The 21,474-nt window shown below is 46.7% G+C and overlaps 1 protein-coding gene across 4 annotated transcripts in view; it reads left to right on the forward strand.

Moving 5' to 3' along the window:
* The window catches only part of STOX1 (storkhead box 1), a 61,454-nt gene that overhangs the window by 19,908 nt on the left and 20,072 nt on the right, over nucleotides 1-21,474 (forward strand). Inside the window, exon 1 of one of the 4 annotated variants that reach the window (XM_044239655.1) lies at nucleotides 8,465-9,061. The exons of the other annotated variants lie outside the window; for them this stretch is intronic. The gene's annotated coding sequence lies outside the window, so the exon portion shown is untranslated. Of the gene's footprint in view, nucleotides 1-8,464; nucleotides 9,062-21,474 lie in introns of those variants that run through there. 4 annotated transcript variants of the gene reach the window in all.

The raw sequence follows: 21,474 nt of genomic DNA on the forward strand, positions 1-21,474 counted from the left end.
TCATCAGTGTGCGTATCAGTAATTCATTCCTTTTGTTGCTGAGTAGCGTTCACCATGTGGTTGTTCACCATTTTACCCACTTGATGGGCACTTGGGTTGCTTACAGACTTTAGTGATTATGAGTAAAGCTGCAGTGAACATTCACTAGGAGGTCTTGGTTTGGATATGTGTTTTCATTTCTCTGGGTAAATCTATTTCAGGGTTAGAGGGCTGTTTTCCAAGGTGACTGTACCATTTCACATTCCCACCAACAATGCATGAGTATTCAGTCTAGCATTTGATATTGTCTTTTATTTATCTTGATAATTTTTGACTATTCCAATAGATGGATCATGGTATTTCATTGTGGTTTTAATTTGTATTTTTCTAATGCCTGGTGAGTTGAGCATCTTTTCATGTTCTTATTTGCCATTTGTCTGTTAAAATCTTTGGCCCATTTTGAAAAAATTTTTTTTCTCTTTTTGGATTGTACGAGTTCTTCGTGTACTTTAGATACAAATCCTTTATCAGATATGTGTTTGCACGTGTTTTCTCCCAGTCCTTGTTTTGTCTTTTTGTTAATTACTTTTACCAGCATCTTATGAAGAGCAATTAAGTTTTTAATTTTAATGAAATCCAGTTGATTGTTTTTTTTTTGTTGTTTGTGTATTTGTTGTGTCCTAAGAAATCTTTGCCTTACCAAGATCATAAAACTTTTTTTTTTAAGATTTTATTTATGTATTTGACAGAGAGAGAGAGATCACAAGTAGGCAGAGGCAGGCAGAGTGTGGGGGGGAAGCAGGCTCCCTGCTGAGCAGAGAGCCTGACGTGGGGCTCAATCCCAGGACCCTGAGATCATGACCTGAGCCGAAGGCAGGTGCCCAGGACCCTGAGATCATGACCTGAGCCACCCAGGTGCCCCAAACTTTTTTTTTTTTTTAAAGATTTTATTTGACAGACAGAAATCACAAGTAGGCAGAGAAGCAGGCAGAGAGAGAGGAGGAAGCAAGCACCCCGCTAAGCAGAGAGCCCAACACAGGGCTCGATCCCAGGACCCTGGGATCATGACCTGGGCAGGGGCTTTAGCCCACTAAGCCACCCAGGAGCCCCAAGATCATAAAACTTTTGTCCTATGTTTTCTTTTAGAAATCTTATACTTCTGGTTTATATTTCGTTTTCTGATACATTTCACGTATTTATATATGGTGTGAGTTATGGGTCAAGATTCATTTTTTTGCATATGTATGACCAATTTTTTCAAGAACTGTTTGTTGAAAAGACCATCCTTTCTTCAATGATCTTTTTGTCAAGTAGCAGGTGACCACATATTTCTGGACCATGTTCTCTTCCTTTGGTGTGTATACCTGTCCTTTCATCAATACTACACTGTCTTGATGACTGTAGCTCTATAGTAAATCTTGAAATCCAACTTTGTTTCTTTGTGTTTTGGCTAATATAGATCCTTTGCTTTTCATCTCTTCTTTTTAAATTTTTATTTATGTATTTATTTTAAAGATTTTATTTATTTATTTATTTAACCGAGAGAAAGAGATCAGAGAGACAGGCAGAGGGAGAGGGGGAAGCAGACTCCCCGCCAAACAGAGAGCCTTATGCAGGGCTTGATCCCAGGACCCTGGGATCATGACCCGAGCTGAAGGCAGAGGCTTAAGCAACTGAGCCACCCAGGCACCCCTCAGTTTGTCAATTTCTACAAAAAAATAAAATCCTGCTAGAACTTTTATTAGAATTATGTTAAGTCTGTAGATTAATTTGAAGAGGATTAAATCTTAACAACATTGAGTCTTCTGATGTGTATCTCTCTCTCTCTTAAATCTTCTATTCTTCTGTGTGTCACAAATGTAAATTTTGACCTTTGACCTCTGGAGTCTTTGGAAACCTCTGAAACCAAATGCTTCCCAGACACCAAGGAGTAAACAGTGCAGGTGCAGGAAGGAACAGAGGGAACAGAAATCTGGGAAGACCTGTTAAAATTCTCAAGAGGGGCCCTGAGGATCAAAAAGGAACAAATCCCTTAGGAAGAATTAGAAAATCCAACTGAGGGGAAAAGGATTTTGAAAGGCCACAAAAGATTGACACTGGCTTCAGTTGTAAGAGCACGAGCAGAATCCTGTTCATTGTGGTGGTTCCCTGTTATTGGGGAGTTTATCTGTCAGCTTGGGAGTGGGTTTGGGGACTGGAGGGTAGAAGTGTTTTCAAGTCTTCTTTTTTCCTGTCTGCACCCCACCTGGAATTGATCAAGGCCTTTCCTTTAACTGTTGATCAAGAACTGGGCTCAGCCAGCTCTGAGCGGGGCGCCAGGCACAGTGAGCAGGGCTGGGGCTCCTTGCCCTGTGGACATAGGCCAAGCGACCTTGCATGCACGGAGAAAGGCATCTGTCATTTTGTTCTTGTGTCTCCCTCAGAGACAGAGGCTGGGAGTCTGTGCGTAGTTCCTGCTGAAGGACCCAAACTGGAAGGTGCTCATTCTGGCCAGACCTCAGCCACACCAGACCCAAGCCAAGCTTCACTGCTGCCTTCCACCAAAGCCTGAATGGCCCTTAGGCAACCTTTCTCCCAGCCTTTGCTTGGGCTGTTCTGGGGGCCTCTGATGCCACTGGTCAGGACCAACATTTAAAGAATGAGGAAGAGGGATTTCAGAACATAGTGCTCACTAAATGTCAGTGGTGAAGAACCCAGCTCTGGAGCTAGAGGGCCAGGCTTCCCATCCTATCAAGGCTACGGAGACAGGGAGCAATTTATTTAAGTTTGTTTCCCCTTCAGGAGAACTTAGGTATTATGACTACGTGGAGTTGGAGGAGTCGTGAAACGATGCAGGTAAAGCACTTAGAAAAGCGTCTAGAGCTAGCTGAGTTCTCAGTAAGTGTTAGCGGTTCACTGTGGTCGCGGATCTTACAGGCGCTGGCCGGCACTGCACCCAAGGCCGCCACCAGTGTCCTGGAGGCCTCATTCTGTCACTCTGGAGCCTGTACTTTGGCTGTCTTGGTTCCACATGCCAAAAGATCACGTGGGTTTTGGGTTAAAACGGACCCAGAAACAACTTTCTTCTTTCTCAGGACTGTGCTAGTGTGCCCCAAGGTTTGCTTTTTCAGATTCAACCAGGCAGGCTTGCTCTCTGGGCCCATGAGACCTGGATTCCAGTCCTAATTTGTCCCCTCACTGGCCATCGCTGGCTGTCTCTGGACGTCAGCGTCAGGCTGTGGAGCGGTCCTGTTTCGTATGAAGTAGTGCCATTATCATCCCACTGAGTTACTGCATGATTTCTTAGAGGCCAGTAATTCCTGAACTCTTCCTTTTGTTTAATACAAATCACTATTTCTGAAAATAAGGAACAATCCATGCTATTAACTAGAATGAATAAAAATTATATTTTGAAAAATTGAAAATTGTGTGGATTTCTACCACTTCCATGTGGGTCTTTAAGTGGTAATCCTGGGTCACATAACTGGCCTGGCTCTGGAGAGCAATAGCATTTGGTGATGGCACTTTTCAGAAAGCCCAGGTCTGTCTTTTTTGTTTTTATTTATTTATTTATTTAAAGACTTTACTTATTTATTTGACAGAGAGATCACAAGTAGGCAGAGAAGCAGGCAGAGAGAGAGGGGGAGGCAGGCTCCCTGCCTAGCAGAGAGCCCTATTGGGGCTTGATCCCAGGACCCTGAGATCATGACCTGAGCCCAAGGCAGGGGCTTAACTTAGCACTGAGCCACCCAGGCGCCCTGTGTTTCTTGTTTTTAAACTGAGCTTAATTGTCTAGCCCTGTAGTCTCCCATCATTATATGTTATATTTGCTATTTGAAAGCCGTGGTAAAAAAAACTTTTTAAAAATTTTTTAAATGTAGTGTTCTGTTTTAATTGAATCAAAACACTGTAGAGGTTAGTGTTTACTTGATGTGACTTTATTTTTTATTATTTATTTATTTATTTGACAGACAGATCACAAGTAGGCAGAGAGGCAGGCAGAGAGAGAGAGAGAAGAGGAAGCAGGCTCCCCGCTGAGCAGGAATCCCCATTCGGGGCTCAATCCCAGGACCCTAGGACCATGACCTGAGCTGAAGGCAGAGGCTTTAACCCACTGAGCCACCCAGGTGCCCCATGATGTGACTTTAGAAGAAAGTTGAAGACAGTCTTCTCAGAATGAAGCCTGGTTCTCAAACTCCGGGCACTTCACAAAGACAGTGCCTTCTATCTCCATTCTCATCCTTTCATCAACCCACACAGTAGATTAGCGAACAGTGTGGCATGTATGGGGTTGTTGGTGGTACACAAATGGGGCATTTTTTTTAATTAAAAATTAAGCATTTTTTAAAGAAGATTTATTTGAGGGAGAAAGAGTTTGCACGCATGCACATGAGCTGTGGGGAGGAAGGCAGATAGAGAGGAAGGAGACAGTGGACTCCAAGTTCAGCAAGGAGGGGGACCTGGTGTGAGATATGACTTGGGCCAAAATCAGGAGTCAGCTGGATGCTTAACCGACTGAGCCACCCGGGGGCCCTCGGCATTTTCTTAATGATCTAAAATATCCCTTCAGTTGTAGCAAATGGTACTGATTTTCCTCTTAAAGGAGGGACATAAAGTTTCCTTAGTAATGATTTTAATGCAGACGATTTTAAGATAAACGTTATATATGTAGATAGGTCTCAAATCCCAAAGGTGACCCAAATGATTGATGTTCAGGAAACAACGGCCTAGGGTTTCTGAGACACTTACTTTCCAACTTCCCTAAACCCTAAGGAGCCCCCTGGTGGGTTTGGTGTTGCAGAAGCTTCCTTGGGGTTGAGTACTATGTCACACGCTCATTTTCAAGTTGACGATTTGTCAGTAGCTGAGATCCCATAACATCTCATTTGTTTATATTTATTTATTTATTTATTTTTTAAAGATTTTATTTATTTATTTGAGAGAGAGAGACAGTGAGAGAGAGCATTAGCGAGGAGAAGGTCAGAGAGCGAAGCAGACTCCCCATGGAGCTGGGAGCCCGATGCGGGACTCGATCCCTGGACTCCAGGATCACGCCCTGAGCCGAAGGCAGTCGTCCAACCAACTGCGCCACCCAGGCGTCCCTCATTTGTTTATATTTAGATTTTTGTGTAGTTTTGCCAGCCCCTTGGGAGTGCGGGGGCTGAGGGACGGCTGGGGCAATAGGGACCTTCCTGACCAAGGAGAGAGGGAGAGGCGTGGTTCCTCTGGACACCGACTAATTCTCTGCAGATGCTAACTGGGTGTCCCACAATTTAATTCTCACACCAACTACCTGGAGTTAATTTTAACTAACTAACATCCCATAAGATGGGCCCCACTTCAGATGATAGTTGAAAGTATTGGGTCCCCAAGTTACCAACATTTCTAACTTGGCTACAAAATTGGGAGTTCCCACAACCATCTCATTAATTTGTTAGAATAACTCACAGAACTCAAGTGCTTTAATTACTGTTACCGGTTTATGACAAAGGATACACACAGGAACAACCAAATGCAAGGAATGCGTAGGGCAAGGTGTGTGTGTGGGGGGAGATTCAGAGCTTCTTTGCCCTCTCCAATGCCTTGGTCTAGTCACTAACTGGAAAGCTCTCCCAACTTCATTTTCATGGAAGGTTCATTATATGGACATGATTTATTATGTTTTGAAAGGCTAAGTAATCTATACCCAACATGGGGCTTGAACTTATAACCTGAGATCAATAGTCACACGCTCCACCGACTGAGCCGGCCAGGTGGCCCATGATTTATTAAATTACTTGCCAGTGGATGTGGCACCTGGGTGGCTCTGTTAGTTAAGTGTTTCTCTTCAGCTCAGGTTGTGATCTGGGGATCCTGGAATCAAGCCCTGCATCCAGTTTCCTGATCAGCAGGGACCCTGCCTCTCCCCCTCTCTCTGCTCCTCCCTCCTGCTCGTGCACTGGCGTGCTCTCTCTCATAAATAAAATTTTTAAAAAATTAAAAAATAAATTATTTGCCATTGGTGATGAATGGACTCTCCAGTCCCTCACCCATCCCTAGAGATGAGGAAGTGGGGCTGAAAGTTCCAGGCTTCTAATTGAAGCTTGTTCTGGCAACCAGCCCCATCCTGAGGCTATCTAAAGGGGCCTGGCAGTCACCCTTATCATTCAGGAAATTCCAGAGGTTTTAGGAACCAGAAACTGAGCCAGGAACTGGGGCTGGAGACCAAATATCATTCCATGATAGGATAAGGGGAGACACACAAAGTCAAACACAACTCCATCCTTGCAAGAAGAATGGGAGGAAGAGGGAGCCCCGATATTCTAGGGCGTTTTCCATGAGCAAAATGTATAAGGGGTTTTAAACTAAATTTTTTTTTTCAAGATTTTATTTATTTGACAGCGAGGGAGAGAGGGAGAAAGTACAAGCAGGGGGAGCAGCAGAGGGAAAGGGAGAAGCAGGCTCCCTGCTGATGCCGGGCTGGATCCCTCAATCCTGAGATTATGACCTAAGGCAAAGGCAGTTGCTTAACTGACTGAGCCACCCAGGCTCCTCTTAACTCACTTTTTTTTTTTTTTTAAGATTTTATTTATTTATTCGACAGACAGAGATCACAAGTAGGCAAAGGAGGCAGGCAGAGAGAGGGGGGAGCAGGCTCCCTGCTGAGCAGAGAGCCTGATGTGGGGCTCAATCCCAGGACCCTGGGATCATGACCTGAGCCGAAGGCAGAGGCTTTAACCCACCACTGAGCCACCCAGGCTCCTCTTAACTCACTTTCTAATACAATTCTTGTACAGTTGTGTCAGTAAAAAGTCTTTATTATTTTTTAAAGATTTTATTTATTAAAAAATATTTTATTTATTTATTTGACAGAGATAGCACAAATAAGTAGAGCGGCAGGCAGAGGGAGAGAAAGAAGCAGGCTCTCTGCTGAGCAAGGAACCTGATGCAGGGCTCGATTTAGGACCCTGGGATCATGACCAGAGCCAAAGGCAGAGGTTTAACCCACTGAGCCACCCAGGCGCCCCAAGTTTTTTTTTTTTTTTTTTTTTTTTAAGATTTATTTGAGAGAGTGAGTGAGTGAGAGGGAGCACATGAGCAGAGGGAGAAGCTGACTCCCCACTGAGCAAGGAGACTGACTGGAGACTTGGTCCCAGGACCCTGGGATCATGACCTGAGCCAAGGTTAGATGCTTAACTGAGCCACCCTGGCATCCCAAAAAGTCATTAAATTTTAAAATCTTTTAAAGTATTGTTTGGTGTTTAATATTCATCTTTATTAATTTTATCTGGAGTACACACCTGAGTTGTTCTGAATCAGGGACAGTTTATTGTCTCATCAATTCTTCTTCTTCTTCTTTTTTTTTTTTTTTTAAGATTTTGTCAGGGGGAACAGGAGGAGCAACAAGCAGGAGGAGAAGGAGGGAACCTGATATGGGACTTGATCCTAGGACCCTGGGATCATGACCTGAGCCAAAGGCAGAGGCTTAACCCACTGAGACACCCAAGCCTTCCTATTTCATCACTTTAATTATGTTGTACCGTGAAAATATAGATTATACACTGTTTTCTGGCCTCTCTTGTTTCTGGTGAGAAGTCAGCTGTTAATCTACTTGGGGTTCCATTGTATGTGAGCAGTTGTTTTTCTCTTGCACCTTTCAGGATTTTCTTCTTGTCTTTGTCTTTCCATGTCTTCATTCCAATGTGTCAGTGTGTAGCGCTACCCTACTTGAAACTTTTGAGCTTCTGGGATATATAGATTGGTTTTCAGCCTATCTGGGAAGTTTTAACTATTATTTCTTCGAATATTTTTTCTGCTCCTTTCTCTTTCTTCCACCTCCCTCCTTACACATGGATTGGTGCTCTTAAAGGAGTCTTGCATTTCTCTGAGGCTCTTTTCATTTTTCTTCATCCTGTTTTCTGTTCTTCGGCTTTATAATCTCTGTTGATCTATTTTCAGGTTCCCTGCCAGATCAAGTCTACTGTTCTAGTCTACTGTTGAGTCCCTCAAATGAATTCTGACATTTGGTCATTGTACTTTCCAACTCCAGAATTTTCATTTAGTTACTATTTTTTAATTCTTTTTTTTTTTTTTAGATTTTGTTTTTTTGTCAGAAAAAGAGAGAGAGAGCACAAGCACTGGGAACAGCAGGCAGAAGAGGCAGAGGGAGAAGCAGGCTCCCCACGGAGCAGGGAGCCCCATATGGGACTCGATTCCATGACCCCAGGATCATGACCTGAGCTGAAGGCAGCTGGTTAACCGACTGAGCCACCCAGGCGCCCTTCATTTAGTTTTTATAGTTTCTTTTCATCAATAGTCTCTCTTTGGTGAGATGTCTACTTTGTTAAGCAGTTCCTAGGACATATCATGGCTACTCTGATGTCTAAATTTGGCATCTGGTCCCTTTCATTGGCAGTTTCTGTTGCCTGATTTTCCTCCAGCATGTGGGTCCCAGGTTCCTGGTTCTTTGCAGGTCTTATGTTGAAAACTGGACCTTTCAGGTAATCTATTATAGCAGCTCTAGATACAGATTCCTCTTTGCCCTTTCTGGGACTTGTATTTCATCTTGAGGCTTGACTAGGCTATGTTAGCAACATCCGTTTCCCCACCAGCCAGGAAACTCTGGTGTGGCTCCTGGTCGTGCACATGGTACCCGGGCTGCCAGTGGCTTTAGCTCTTGAAAACGCTTTGTGTCTTTCCCTGAGCTCTAGGGTAAGATGTCCGCTTCATTTGATGTCCCACCACTCTTATTAGGCTCTAATGGGACTGATTGTTCTTTTGTTTTCAACAGTGCCCCAGAGCAAACTTGCTCAGCAGTCTGATCCAATTAAATTCTGGCAGGGATGGTTTTTTGAGGTCACTCTTTTGTTTTTTTCCTGACCCCAGGAAAGTTCTTTTTAGATACCTTTTTCTGGTACTTTCTAGTGGGTTGGCTGGTCTACAGTTTAGCCCACTGTTCTTAAGAGGAGCTATTGTGTTTTAGGTGTACCCTGAGGCTTGACCTTTCCTACAGACTTCTTCGGATAGAGTCCTTCCTTCTCAGAATGCTTTGGAATTCCCGTGCTTATGGACTGCCTCTTCCTGTGGCCAAACTGAGCCTGTGCTCTGGGAGCTGAAGACCATGGTAACTCTCCAGGGTGGACCTATGCCCTAGGAGTGAGCTGGGGTGAAGGTGGTTGGGGTCCCTGGGGTCTTGGCTTGCTGCTCCTGGACCAGAGCTAGGACGGGGTGAGTAGGGATTGGGTAGACAAAAGGGAGTCCCTAACCCTTCAGCTATGATCCCCAGGAATTTCAGTTTAGCTTCTTCAGCCTGGAATTGGAGGGGATGGAAAATGTGGGCAGACTGCCCCTCCCAGTGAGAGATGCTAAACTTTGAATGGGAGCTGAGGGAAGGGGAGCCCCGACTTCTTGGCCATATTTGCCCGAAGTGAGACCTTCATCAAACTGAACTGGAGGTGGGAGAAAGATGGGGTGGGGAGAGGGTGGTGGCTCATTAGCCACAGACTCTTGGTTCTTATCAAGTTTAACTAGATTTTATTCAATAAATGTTTCTTCATTTGACATATGCCCTTAGAATTTCCAGGAACTTTGTTATTTTGTTTCATGGTTTCCACCAGCTTTGTTTTGCCAGGAGTGGTCCAAAGAGTTTCTCACACTGACATCCTGGAGTGGATTAGCTATCACAAACTACACCAGTCCCAGGGCAACACTGTGAAGGGCAGTTTGGAAAACCTCCCACACACGTGGCTGGACATTCCATAGAATCAATTTTCTCTCTTTTTCCAGAGGAGAAGGGCATTTGCCTCTCCTTTCCCTCCCAAAAGGAGAAAAACCTTTGCTACTTGGAGGCAGGGTAGGAAAGCATTCTGGGTTCTCTAACCCTTTGCAATGTAAACACATCTCTCTGAAGTCAGATAAGCTCCAGCTTTTTGACCTAAAGAGGTCTTCAAGGTTATGAGTCTCATTTCCCTTGAAGTATAAACACATATAATATCAACCTCCAGAATTAGGTGAATCTCTCTGGAGCTCTCAACCTCTGCAGTTGAAAATTAACTTTCCAAGGCTTGGCTCTTAGCTCAGGATCCAAAGTTTTTAGCAAATTTATTCAGAAAACCCCAGCTGCACAGAAACACAAACTTTTCTCTCTACCCAGGGATTGCACCTCCTTATGTTTCTCCATAGGGGCTACAGCTAAATATTTCCATAATATGCCACTTCTCTGGTCAGTTTATTTTAGTCTGACCAGCAGGAGATAAGGTCAAGTCCATTGGGTTTGTTGTAAACCACACTTACCCAGCTCTTGCCCGCAGAACTCCAAGGGCAGGACGAGGTCATCCCACGGCAGTGGTCTTAGCCTCAGCCTCCAAGGCTCCTGGCTTTTGTCAACTGAACAAACCTTATTAACCTTCAAGGTCTACCTTAGAATGGCTGGTGGCTTCCCCATGTTTCTGAATTAACCTTGCCTGCCTGGCCTGAGGCTTATGCCCAGTTTCAGCTAGATAGACTAATACTCTGTGTAGACTTTGCCTTGGCCTGCAGGAAAATCTGGAACAAATTATGCCATCCAAATAACTGGCCCGACTGAGTTGAAGCTGACCTGAATGTCTTTCAGGCTGAGGCAAGGCCATGAATCACTTCAACTACAAAGTGAGGAATAGGGGTGCATGGGTGGCTCAGTGGGTTAAGCCTCTGCCTTCAGCTCAGGTCATGATCTCAGGGTCCTGGGATAGAGCCCTGCATCAGGCTCTCTGCTCAGCGGGGAACCTGCTTCCCTCTCTCTCTCTGCCTGCCTCTCTGCCTACTTGTGATCTCTGTCTGTCAAATAAATAAATAAAATCTTAAAAAAAAAAAGTAAGGAATAGGAGCGTCGGGTGGCTCAGTCATTAAGTGTCTGCCTTCAGCTTAGGTCATGATCCGGGGTTCTGGTTTCTAGCCCTGCATCAGCTCCCTGCTTGGCAGGAAGCCTGCTTCTCCCTCTCCCACTCTCCATGCTTGTGTTCCCTCTCTTGCTGTGTCTCTGTCAAATAAATAAAATTTTAAAAATCCTCCTCCTCCTCCTCTTCCTTCTTCTTTTAAAGATTTTATTTGACAGAGAGAGAGAAGGAACACAAGCCAGGGGAGTGGGAGAGGGAGAAGCAGGCTTCCCACGAGAAGGGAGCCTGATGTGGGGCTGGATCCCCGGACCCTGGGATCATGACCTGAGCCGAAAGCAGAGGCTGAACGGCAGAGCCACCCAGGCGTCCTGACATTTGGAATATTTCTGATAAGCCCCTCTAGGTGTAGGTCAGTGTTTTCCCCAGAGATAAATTAATGCCTGCCTTTCATACAGCCCCAGAGGGTACACATGGCATCCCTGGGAACAGAGAGTTTACAGTTTGTAAGGCCCCCAAGTGGGATTATATATCAGTCAGGTGGCCTAAGTGCATAAGATCTTTAAGGAGGTCTTCCACCAGTTGAGAAGTTTTGGGGTTTCCCCCACTTTGGCCCAAATTACTCCATTCAGTTCTTATTTGCAGAGGGGACTGACTTCAGGCAGTCAGTTTCAAGCAGGAGCTGGGCTCATCCCTTCCTGTCTGGTGAGCTGTCAGGCTTCAGGAGCACAGGCAGTGCTCGGTTTGAATTTGGGGTGCTGGGGCGCCTGGGTGGCTCAGTGGGTTAAGCCGCTGCCTTCGGCTCAGGTCATGATCTCAGGGTCCTGGGATCGAGTCCCGCATCGGGCTCTCTGCTCAGCAGGGAGCCTGCTTCCTCCTCTCTCTCTCTCTCTGCCTGCCTCTCTGCCTACTTGTGATCTCTCTCTGTCAAATAAATAAATAAAATCTTTGAATTTGGGGTGCTGACAGCAGAAAGGCTGGCAGTTACGGAGAGGGGCCCAGCGGTGGGCAGCAGGTCGGGAGAGCAGTGAGGAGTGTTCTGGGAGGACAGCTCCAGGATTCTAAAAAACAAACATCATGAATCGCCTGCCTTCATCTCCTGGGTCTGAAGTTCTCCCTTCTCTGGGGCCTTGATTTTGGCTCTCCTTTCATTGTCCCTAAGTCAGTGTGTCTCATGACTGTAACTTCACGGAGTTTTTTCCATCATCCTCTGCTCTCTCTCAGACATTTCACCTACAGGGGCTGGGTGCAAGAGAGACAAAAAGCCTTTTCACAGAACATTTTCACAAAATTCACACAGACTTAATTAATCATTACATCTGCATCTCCTAAGACCCTTTTTAGGCAAGCTGATCTGGGATTATTGTTAGAGGAGAGCAAAAGCTACAGCATGTCTGGGAGACTGGTCAGGACAGAATTCTGAATTAAAAGATTTTTTTGAAATAGATGTAACCTGTTCCCGCTATTTCTGTCCTGATCGTGAGCCAGTGCAAAGCCTGGAGAGGATCAGCCCTCTGTGGTGACCGCTGCCCTGGGTAATCAGAGGGGAGTCAGACCTGCACCTCATTGCTGAGTGACCCCTGCCAGAACCAGAAAAGGCACAAATGGCCAGAAAGGTCAGAAAGGCCGAACACGCAAAGCCAACAGCAATGAGATCTCGCCGAGAGAGGGCCCAAAGTCCCCTCTGATTCAAAGTGCCAGAGCTGGTGAAGGGGCCAGGCTTCTCCTGATTTTGACCTTCCTCTGCCTTGCAGCTTTCCTGGGAATCCCTCCAGGATTGAGGCTGGCTCCATCAGCGGCGGCCCCACCAGACAACAGCCCTTTCCGTGGCACCTGTGTACAATCCAGACAGGCCCACCAGCATTCATGCTTTCCACACACATGCACATTCCACACCCACCCAAAAGGGGGTCTTTCAACATTCCCAGAGTTCAGCGCACATGGCAACCACACCTATTATAGTTTAGCAGAGCTGAAAACCTGGAAACAAAACAAAACAAAACCGTGGCTTTTCCTTGCTTGGAGCAGCAAGAAGAGAGGGCTGCCTCTTTCTCATGCTAAGAAGAACTTCTGCCCAGCTATCGGGGCCTTTCTTGCAAAAATTTTTATAAAAGTGCATTTTACCTGTCAGTCATAGAGTCTGAGTTGACCCATTCCACAAATGCGAGCATCTGATTTCTACAAGATCTCATTCCTCACTACCTTTCCCGGAGCAAACACATCTGCACAGAGTCTCCTACAGCTAGAATCTATAAGATTTCAGGTCTCCAAATTGATGGTAAGAAGCCAATGGTTTTCTCCTGAATGTCAGAGAACCTCAGGACTAAGAGATGTCCATTCCACTCACAGTGACAAAAAACAAGGACAGCCTTCTCTATGCAGCCCTCCCTGAGGGAGGGAGTGGGGGAGAGGAGCACAGAACACCCAAGTCAATTTCTGCTGTTGGTTCAGAAGCCATAACACAGAAAGCCATACGAAGTAGTTTGTTGTTGTTGTTTGTTGTTGGTTTTTCATATGAAGCAGTTTTTAAACTCCTTTTCTCCCCCTGCAAAGTTTTGCACAAACTCCTAAGCAGTTAAAATTAGCTTTTACGGGATGAAATCACAGCTGCAGGGAGAAGCTGTCTCCTCCCCAGTGGGGAATGCAGAAGTGGGGCAAAACGTAGGCTGCAGAGTGGGGTTTCATAACCGCCCTCTCCTTCCTCTGCTGGGCATGAGCGAGAATGCTCCAGGACTCCCTGTCCTTGCTCAGGGAGCCTCTAGTCCACATTCTGCAGCATCTCCATTTACCCCGTGCTCTGCGTCCTCTCTCCCCACATGGTGCCCGGAGCCAGTGTCCCCGTCTCCCCCTGCGTAAAGGGACTAGTGCAGCGCCTTCTGAGACAGAAGAGTCAGCTGCGGTCGCAAGGAACTAGGAAGCAGAGGGGAGCTGGGAAGGGTCTCCAGAGTGGTGATCCAGACCCCTTCCCCTGCGGTGTTGACTCAACCCCCAGACTCGGGAGCTGATTAAGTCTGTCTCCTCCTCTCCTGTAGGAGAGCAACACAGGCTTCTCCCGTCCCACTTGAAGCCCCCCTGTAAGGATTTTTGGGTCCCTCTGGATCAAAGAGCAAAATCCTTATCTGGATGCTCCAAGTTTATCTCCTAATCCCGGACTCACACATTTCTCAGTCTTTTCAGCCCAGCTGCTGATTCCTATGGATATTCTTCAAATCCTGCTAATCAGCCTCGGGGCTCAGTCTGTCTCTTGCAGTAAGCCACGTGACACATAGGATGCCATCATCTTTGTTGCCATAACTGTTGGGCTTTTGTAAGCACCTCTATTAATTTTATTCTGAATGCACATGAGAGACAGATTAGTTATTATTCACACAAAAATAAAAAAATATTCTTAAGCAAATAATTATTTGGCACCAGGATCTCCCCCATCATAGCCCAGGTGCTTACCCCTGGAGCAACGTGATGAAAGCCAGATGGAAAAATCTCCAGTATAGGTGGTTAGACTCTCCAGAGGTAAGGGGTGGAGAAAAAGGGATTTTCCTTGCTTATATTCAGGAGAAAGAGGCAACTGCTTCTTTGTCCTCTCCCACGGGGGGGAGAAACACCTTTGTTGCTTGGAGACCGGACAGAAAAGATCTTGGGTTCTCCCTCTGATCTTCTGGAATATAAATACATCTCTGCAGGAGCCAGAGCGACCCTGGTGGCTCCAGTTTTTATGACCTAGAGCTGTTTCCAAGGTCATGGGCCTCATGTGCCCTTGAAATATAAACACACCTTCAGGGTTCATTAAATCTCTGTGGAGTTCGCACACTATAGAGTTGTAAATTAACTTAGCTGAGGATCCCAAGATTTCAGGAACATTTACCTAGAAAGTTCCAACTCTTAAAAGTTTCTGCTTCTCTTGTTAACGGTTTGCTCCATTGTGTCGTGGTTAGAAGCAGGACAGCTGCAGGACTCTTGTGACCCAGACGTGTGTGTTGCTCCGGGCACTTCCACGAGAAGTGTCCTTGCTCTCCTACACCTGTGTTTAGGCACTGGGCCTTGGGTTGAGGTGGCATTGGAAAGGCGGACTGCGTATAGGGTTGGTGAAGTGAGCAGCATGTTGGTGGCAGAACACTGCACAGTACTTAGGAGAGGGGTATTTCCTAAGTAAAAAGTTTTTTCTTTTTTTTTTTGGTTGGATTTTATTTATTTGAGAAAGCAACCAAGAGAGAGCAGGGTGAAGGGCAGACGGAGAAGCAGACTCGCTGCTGACCGGGGAGCCAGATGAGGGACTCAATCCCAGGACCCTGGGACCATGAATTGAGCTGAAGGCAGATGCTTAACCCATTGAGCCACCCAGGCGCCCAAGAATGTCAGTCTTAAGACTCCTAGACAGGAAGGGGTGCCTGGGTGGCTCAGTGGGTTAAGGGTCTGCCTTCAGCTCAGGTTGTGGTCCCAGGGTCTTAGGCTCAAGCCCCCCATTGGGCTCCCTGCTATGAAGAGCCTACTTCTCTGCTGATCCCCCTTCTTGTGTGCTCATATACACTCTCTCTCTCTGTGTTAAATAAAATATTAAAAAAAAGAAAAGAAAAGAAAAGAAAAAGAAAGACTCCTAAACAGGAAAAAGAGGGGACTAGAGAAGCAATAATCTAGAAAGTAGTATATTTAAAATATCTGTTGGGAGCACCAGAGTGGCTCAGTCCGTTAAGCGTCTGACTTTTTTTTTTTAATGTTACTTTTTTTTTTTTTTTTAGATTTTATTTATTTATTTGACAGACAGAGATCACAAGTAGGCAGAGAGGCGGGCAGAGAGAGAGGAGGAAGCAGGCTCCTTGCTGAGCAAAGAGCCTGATGTGGGGCTCGGGCTGGATCCCAGGACCCTGGGATCATGACCCGAGCCAAAGGCAGAGGCATCAACCCACCAAGCCACCCAGGCACCCCAAGCATCTGACTCTTGATCTCAGTTCAGGTCTTCATCTCAGGGTTGTGAGTTCAAGCCCCATCTTGGGTTTTATTAAAATAAATATACATTGGAGCCCCTTTTCTGGGCTGAAGCTTTGAATGGGGTAGGGAAGCCATGTCTATGTAGAAGGCAAAGGGTGAATGCAGCTAACTGTTACAGATGGACCCTAGCGGTTTCTGCCTAGACATACAGCATGATTTCCACCAGCACGTAACATGAGAAAATGCGTGGCTGCTTCGGGTCAGAGGTGCAGTAATGGATGGCTTGGTGTGAGGTAGCGTTCGGCAGCTCTAATCAGAGGTCTTATGACCCCACCTGTAAAAATCAGAGTCACTGATAGGAAGCAAGACCTACAGCCTCTTTCAAGATTTCTCAGGGTGGTGAACTTTCATTTCATGTCTAAGGCAGTGACCTTGTGAAAATTTGCTAAAGGCCTGCTGAGGTTCAGTCACATCTGCCCAGATGTGACATGAAGCCTACTGAGCAGAAGAAAAGGAATTCACAATCTTAAAATCGAAAAGTTTAGGTCTTTCAAGTCTCCCACAGCTTAGAAGGACTTTTCAGTAAAACTACATTGATATGAACTGTATCCCTGGATATACTTTTATCTTTTAAAAGTTAATATTTCAGGAGGCCAAAATAACCCGTAATCCACTTGAAAGCAGCTGGAGCCTAGCAGATAATCTGGGAGAAGCGAAAGAGACCATTGATGCAGAAACTCTGTGATGATTTCCAGATTGGGGCAGGTGCGGCTCCCAGGTGGGCGTGAGGGTGGCCGAGCCCTGAGCAGCCCCCAGCACCTGTGGGCATGGATAACCCTCCCTGGATTCTGGGGCAGATCCTGGTCATTATTCTGGGCCATCCGACCCCCCCCTCCATCAACAGGAACTGTGCAGATAAGGTGGCAGTTTGAGCGACCTTCGGTAAAGGCGTACGTGTGTGCGGTTGGAGAGGGGGGCCTCTCCTGGGCTCCATGCACCACCGCCCAGACCCAGCTGCAGAGGCGAACTGGCGGGGTGGGGTGGGGGTGGGGAAGTGGATCCAGGCTCTTTCGGGACCAAAGGCAACTTTTTCAACAAATGGCAAGGATTACCTCCTCCTGAAATAGATGTGGTGTTTATTCATGATTCGACTCTTTAAATGCCGAGTTAATCTAACATCGTGGACGGTGATACTGACTTATTGGCTCCAGTTCACAAGGCTTCCTTTCAGGAGAGGTTGAAAGGCATCCCGTTCTCAGGGCTGTAACTGTAGATGGCCAACGGAGGGCCAGCCCTACCGCCCTGACAGTTCTTATCTTCCCCTCTGATTTCTACGTGCAAAAAGGTAATCCTTCCTCATCCGGAGGACAATGCCTATTGTAGCCTTCCCAGGATGGGTTTCCCCAAGCCTTTAAAAATTAGCAACCCTAGGTCAAGTTTCTGCTTCTCATTCTTCTCATGGCTTATCCCAGACTTGGCATGATAATGATGAGTAAGGCAGCAGGAGCCCCGACATCTTTTCTGTGAATACCCATCATTGTGGCATCCTAGCTTCGCAGCATTTTAAGGCACTGAAATAAAAGTCCAGCTGGTAAAGAATCCAGAAGCTTTCCTGCAGCCCTTGGCAGGACAAACACTTCGCCCACAGCAGAAAATATGTGGAGGAAACCAGTGTCAAAAGCCCTTGACTAAGAAGTCTGACTGGAGATGTGTTTTGCTGCCGGTTACAGGAGACGCCCTAACAATGGCACGAACAAATGTGGGGTAGATTTGCCTCATGACAAGAAGCTTGGGGGTTGGCAGCCTGGGGCCCGCACGGTGGCTCAACTAGGTGACCAGAAACCTGGGCTTTTTACTCTCTTTCTGCTCCGCCTTCCTCAAAGAGTGGTCTTTTGACATCATGTTTGTCACCTAATGGTCACAAAATGGCTGCCTCCTCTTCGGGTTCCGTGCTGGAAGAGTCAAGAAGGAAAGGAGAAAAGATGAAGGCGGGGCTTTTCCTTGTGAGGTCTCTTCTAGCAGTGGCCCCTGCCTGCCTTATCCCAGGGACAGAAGTGATGTTGCATAACCACTGGTTTTAAGAGAGGTTGGGAAATTGAGTGATACATTTTCTGACCTCTACACTGGAGGCAGGCCATGACAAAGGCGAGTGGGAATGTGTGTTGAATGTGTCAACCTATGGTATCTGCCACCAGGTGTCACAGTAAAATAGTACTGAAGAGAACAAAACAGGGCTAGCCTAGGTTTTACCAACCTGAACGGTCGTTTGGGGAGAACGTCATGGGCAGGACTGGTGTCTGGTCACATAGGCTGTGGGGGTTGGGAAAAGAAAATTCAGTACGGCATAGTCAGTACGTGGAGGTGGAGGACTTGAGCCTGGGTCAGCCTGACCAGTTGTAGGGCTCCCTTTATTACCCTGGGCTGTTGTGCTGCTGTGCAAATGTCTGCACGGCGGCATGTCTGACTCTTCTTATGATGGCCGTGCCCAGACACCCACCAGCTTCTGAGAGTGGCATTCAGGAGGGAGACCTGGGGGGCACCTGGGTGGTTCAGTGGGCTAAACCTCTGCCTTCGGCTCAGGTCATGATCTCAGGGTCCTGGGATCGAGCCCCACATCGAGCTCTCTGCTCAGTAGGGAGACTGCTTCCCCCTCCATCTGCCTGGATGTGTCTAACTTATCTCTGTCTAACAAATAAATAAATAAAATCTTAAAAAAAAAAAAAAAAGGAGGGAGACCAGGAAGACAGTCCTAGTCCTACCAGATAGAGCCTGCCTATTGGGTTATGACTGCCTCCAACCGCCGCTCTTCCATTAGAATCAGAGCCCCTTGAAGGCAAAGACTGTGTTCTGATCCCAGTTGTATTCCCAGGAACTGACATAGAGTAGGTACTCGATAAATATTTGCCAGGTATGAAATGATTGCAGGACTGGACTGTGGTAACATCCCTGTATTAGGAGTACTAATGCTATGCCAGGGTAGTGCTCATTCAGTGTTTCATAAGGGGACCCTGTGGGAAGGAGAACTCTGGCTGATGGGCTCAGAGAACAATTCAGGGGAGAGTCAAGTCAGCATCTGAGCCAGTCTTCGTGATTCTCAAACACGGGCCTGGGGAAGTGTGCTCTAGGTGGAGGAAACAGGGACAAATTTTCCCAGATGAGAGCACAGACTATGGAGAGAAGTCACAGCCAACGGGTAACACAAGGTTTTGGAGAAAGGAGATTGCAGCCAAGTATGAATGGGAAACATCGGCTTAAATAAACTCAATTATCCATCACAGGTCTCAGAGCCTTTAACAATGCTCCTGTGACTCCAGCCAGTGTTCTCGAACACTCAGTCTCGGGACCTTTCCTTCATGGGATGAGTGCCCCACAGAACACGTTTTGGGAAACACTGATCTAGCTCACCCCCACATGTATAGACCAGGAAAACGGAGACTCAGAGAAGAGAGCTGGTTTAATCGGAGCCACAGAGCAGAACCTGGATTGGAACCGCAATCCTGTCCCTTGACATCCGGCATAATGCTCATTCGTTACGTGACGACTATGTATGCAAAGGACAGCTTCTTTATCACAGGGACCTTTTTAAAAATTTATCTATTACTCAAACAACAACGTTGGTTTGTTGTTTGGCCCCCCGATTTTGTATGGTGGTATTTCTATTCATTTCCATGACTCTGAGCTGCCAGTCCCTGGCATTGTCGTGTGTGGCCTCCGGAATCTAGGAAAAAAGTTTCATCTTCAATCAGTCCCAGGTTGGCCTCAAGGGCCAAGAAAAGGGATTCTGCACGGCCATTTTTAGGGACATGCAGGGCCGCTGCAGTTTAGACCTGTGCCTCCCTCCTCAGCTCTTCCTTGCCCCCCCAGCCCTTACACCTGGTTGGTAGGCTGAATGACACTCAAAGATGGCCACGTCCAAACCCCTGGAACCTGTGAATATGTTACCTTACATGGCAAGCAAATGGGACTGTGCAGATGTAGTTCTGTTTTGGATTTGAGGAAGGTTATCCTGGATTACCTGGGAGGGCTGATCTAATCACCGGAGCCCTTAAAAGCAGACAACTTTATCTGGCTGGAACCGAAGGGAAGCAACAGAAGGGCAAGTCGGAGAGAATCACAGCATAAAAAAGACTCCACACTGTCTTTGAAGATGAAGGGGGCGACGTGACAAATACAGGTAGCTTTAAATTGCAAGGAGAGGCTCCCTTCTGACAGCCATCAAGGGAACAGGGACTTGAGTCCTAAGTCCTACAACCACAAAGAACTGAATTCTGCCCAAAACATAAATAAGTGTGGAAGCTGACTCTCCTCCAGAGCCTCCAACGAGACCCCAGGCCATGGGCCTGGAGCAGAGGAACAAGTGATCTATAGACTGTGAGATAATAAATTTGTGTTGTTTTAAGCCATTAAATTTTTTTTTTAAAGATTTTATTTATTTATCTGACACAGAGAGAGAGATCACAAGTAGGCAGAGAGGCAGGCAGAGAGAGAGGAGGAAGCAGGCTCCCTGCCGAGCAGAGAACCCGACGTGGGGCTCGATCCCAGAACCCTGAGACCATGACCTGAGCTGAAGGCAGAGGCTTAATCCACTGAGCCATCCAGGCACCCCCAAAGCCATTAAATTTATGGTAATTAATTTTGACAGCCTTAGAAAATGGACTCCGTTGGGGTAAAGTCATTAACATATCCAGAGTGGGGGTCTGAAAGGAAGAGAGGTTAGGGCAAGGGTACCACAGAGCCTGGAGGGCTTTGGGGCCAAGGTACTGAGTTTTAGTGTTTTAAAAAAAACAGGCAGGGAGGACTCGAGGGTGGGGGTGAGGCACACCTGCGTGGCTCAGTGGGTTAAGCGTCTGTCTTAGGCTCACGTCGTGATCCTGGGGTCCTGGGATCAAGCCCCACATCAGATTCCCTGCTCAGTGGAAGTCTGCTTCTCCCTCTCCCTCTGCTGCTTCCCCCACCCCCTGCATGTGCTCTCTCCCTCAAATAAATTAAAAAAACAGGGGCGCCTGGGTGGCTCAGTGGGTTGAAGCCTCTGCCTTCGGCTCGGGTCATGATCCCAGGGGGATCGAGCCTCGCATCACGCTCTCTGCTCAGCGGGGAGCCTGCTTCCTCTTCTCTCTCTGCCTGCCTCTCTGCCTACATGTGATCTCTATCTGATAAATAAAAATCTTTAAAAAAATAAACTAAGAAACAAAACAAAACAAAGCCAGCTGTTTTGAGTCATGTGCACCCTTCCCTCCCGGCCAGGTGTCCCCATAGCTCTACCCACAATGAGAGTGTGGTGGTCGGGGGGAAGGCTGCTAGAGGCCAAAGGGCTCCCCGAAGTAGGGCCACTTCTGTGTCTTTTCTACATCCTACGTTCTGACAACTGAATCATGGCGGTCCCTGTCATAAAGGCCCAAAGCCTCTGCAATTCGGCTGATAGTGGTTATTCGTGACTATATCCCTCGAAAAGAAAGGGGCGACTAATTTACTACCCCTGACAGGGCGAAGTGTGGTTATTACCGTGGTGTTGGAACAGCTCAGGCTCCTGAGCGAAGCCTTTTCAACCGAGGACATGTCCCAGAAGGGGAGGTGTGTGTCTAGGGGTTCAAAATAAACATCACTATGTTTGAGAAAGAATTCCAGCTTCCCTGGGTGATAACCCAACTACCCTCAGATCTAGAGCCAGTCTCTGCTGCGTCTTTGGAAGTCTTTTGTTTCTAAATGCCAGGGAAAGTGTTTGCATGCTTTTATTTTACTAAAA

Source organism: Neovison vison, chromosome 2 (genome assembly GCF_020171115.1).
Source record: "Neovison vison isolate M4711 chromosome 2, ASM_NN_V1, whole genome shotgun sequence".
Classification (NCBI taxonomy): Eukaryota; Metazoa; Chordata; class Mammalia; order Carnivora; family Mustelidae; genus Neogale; species Neogale vison.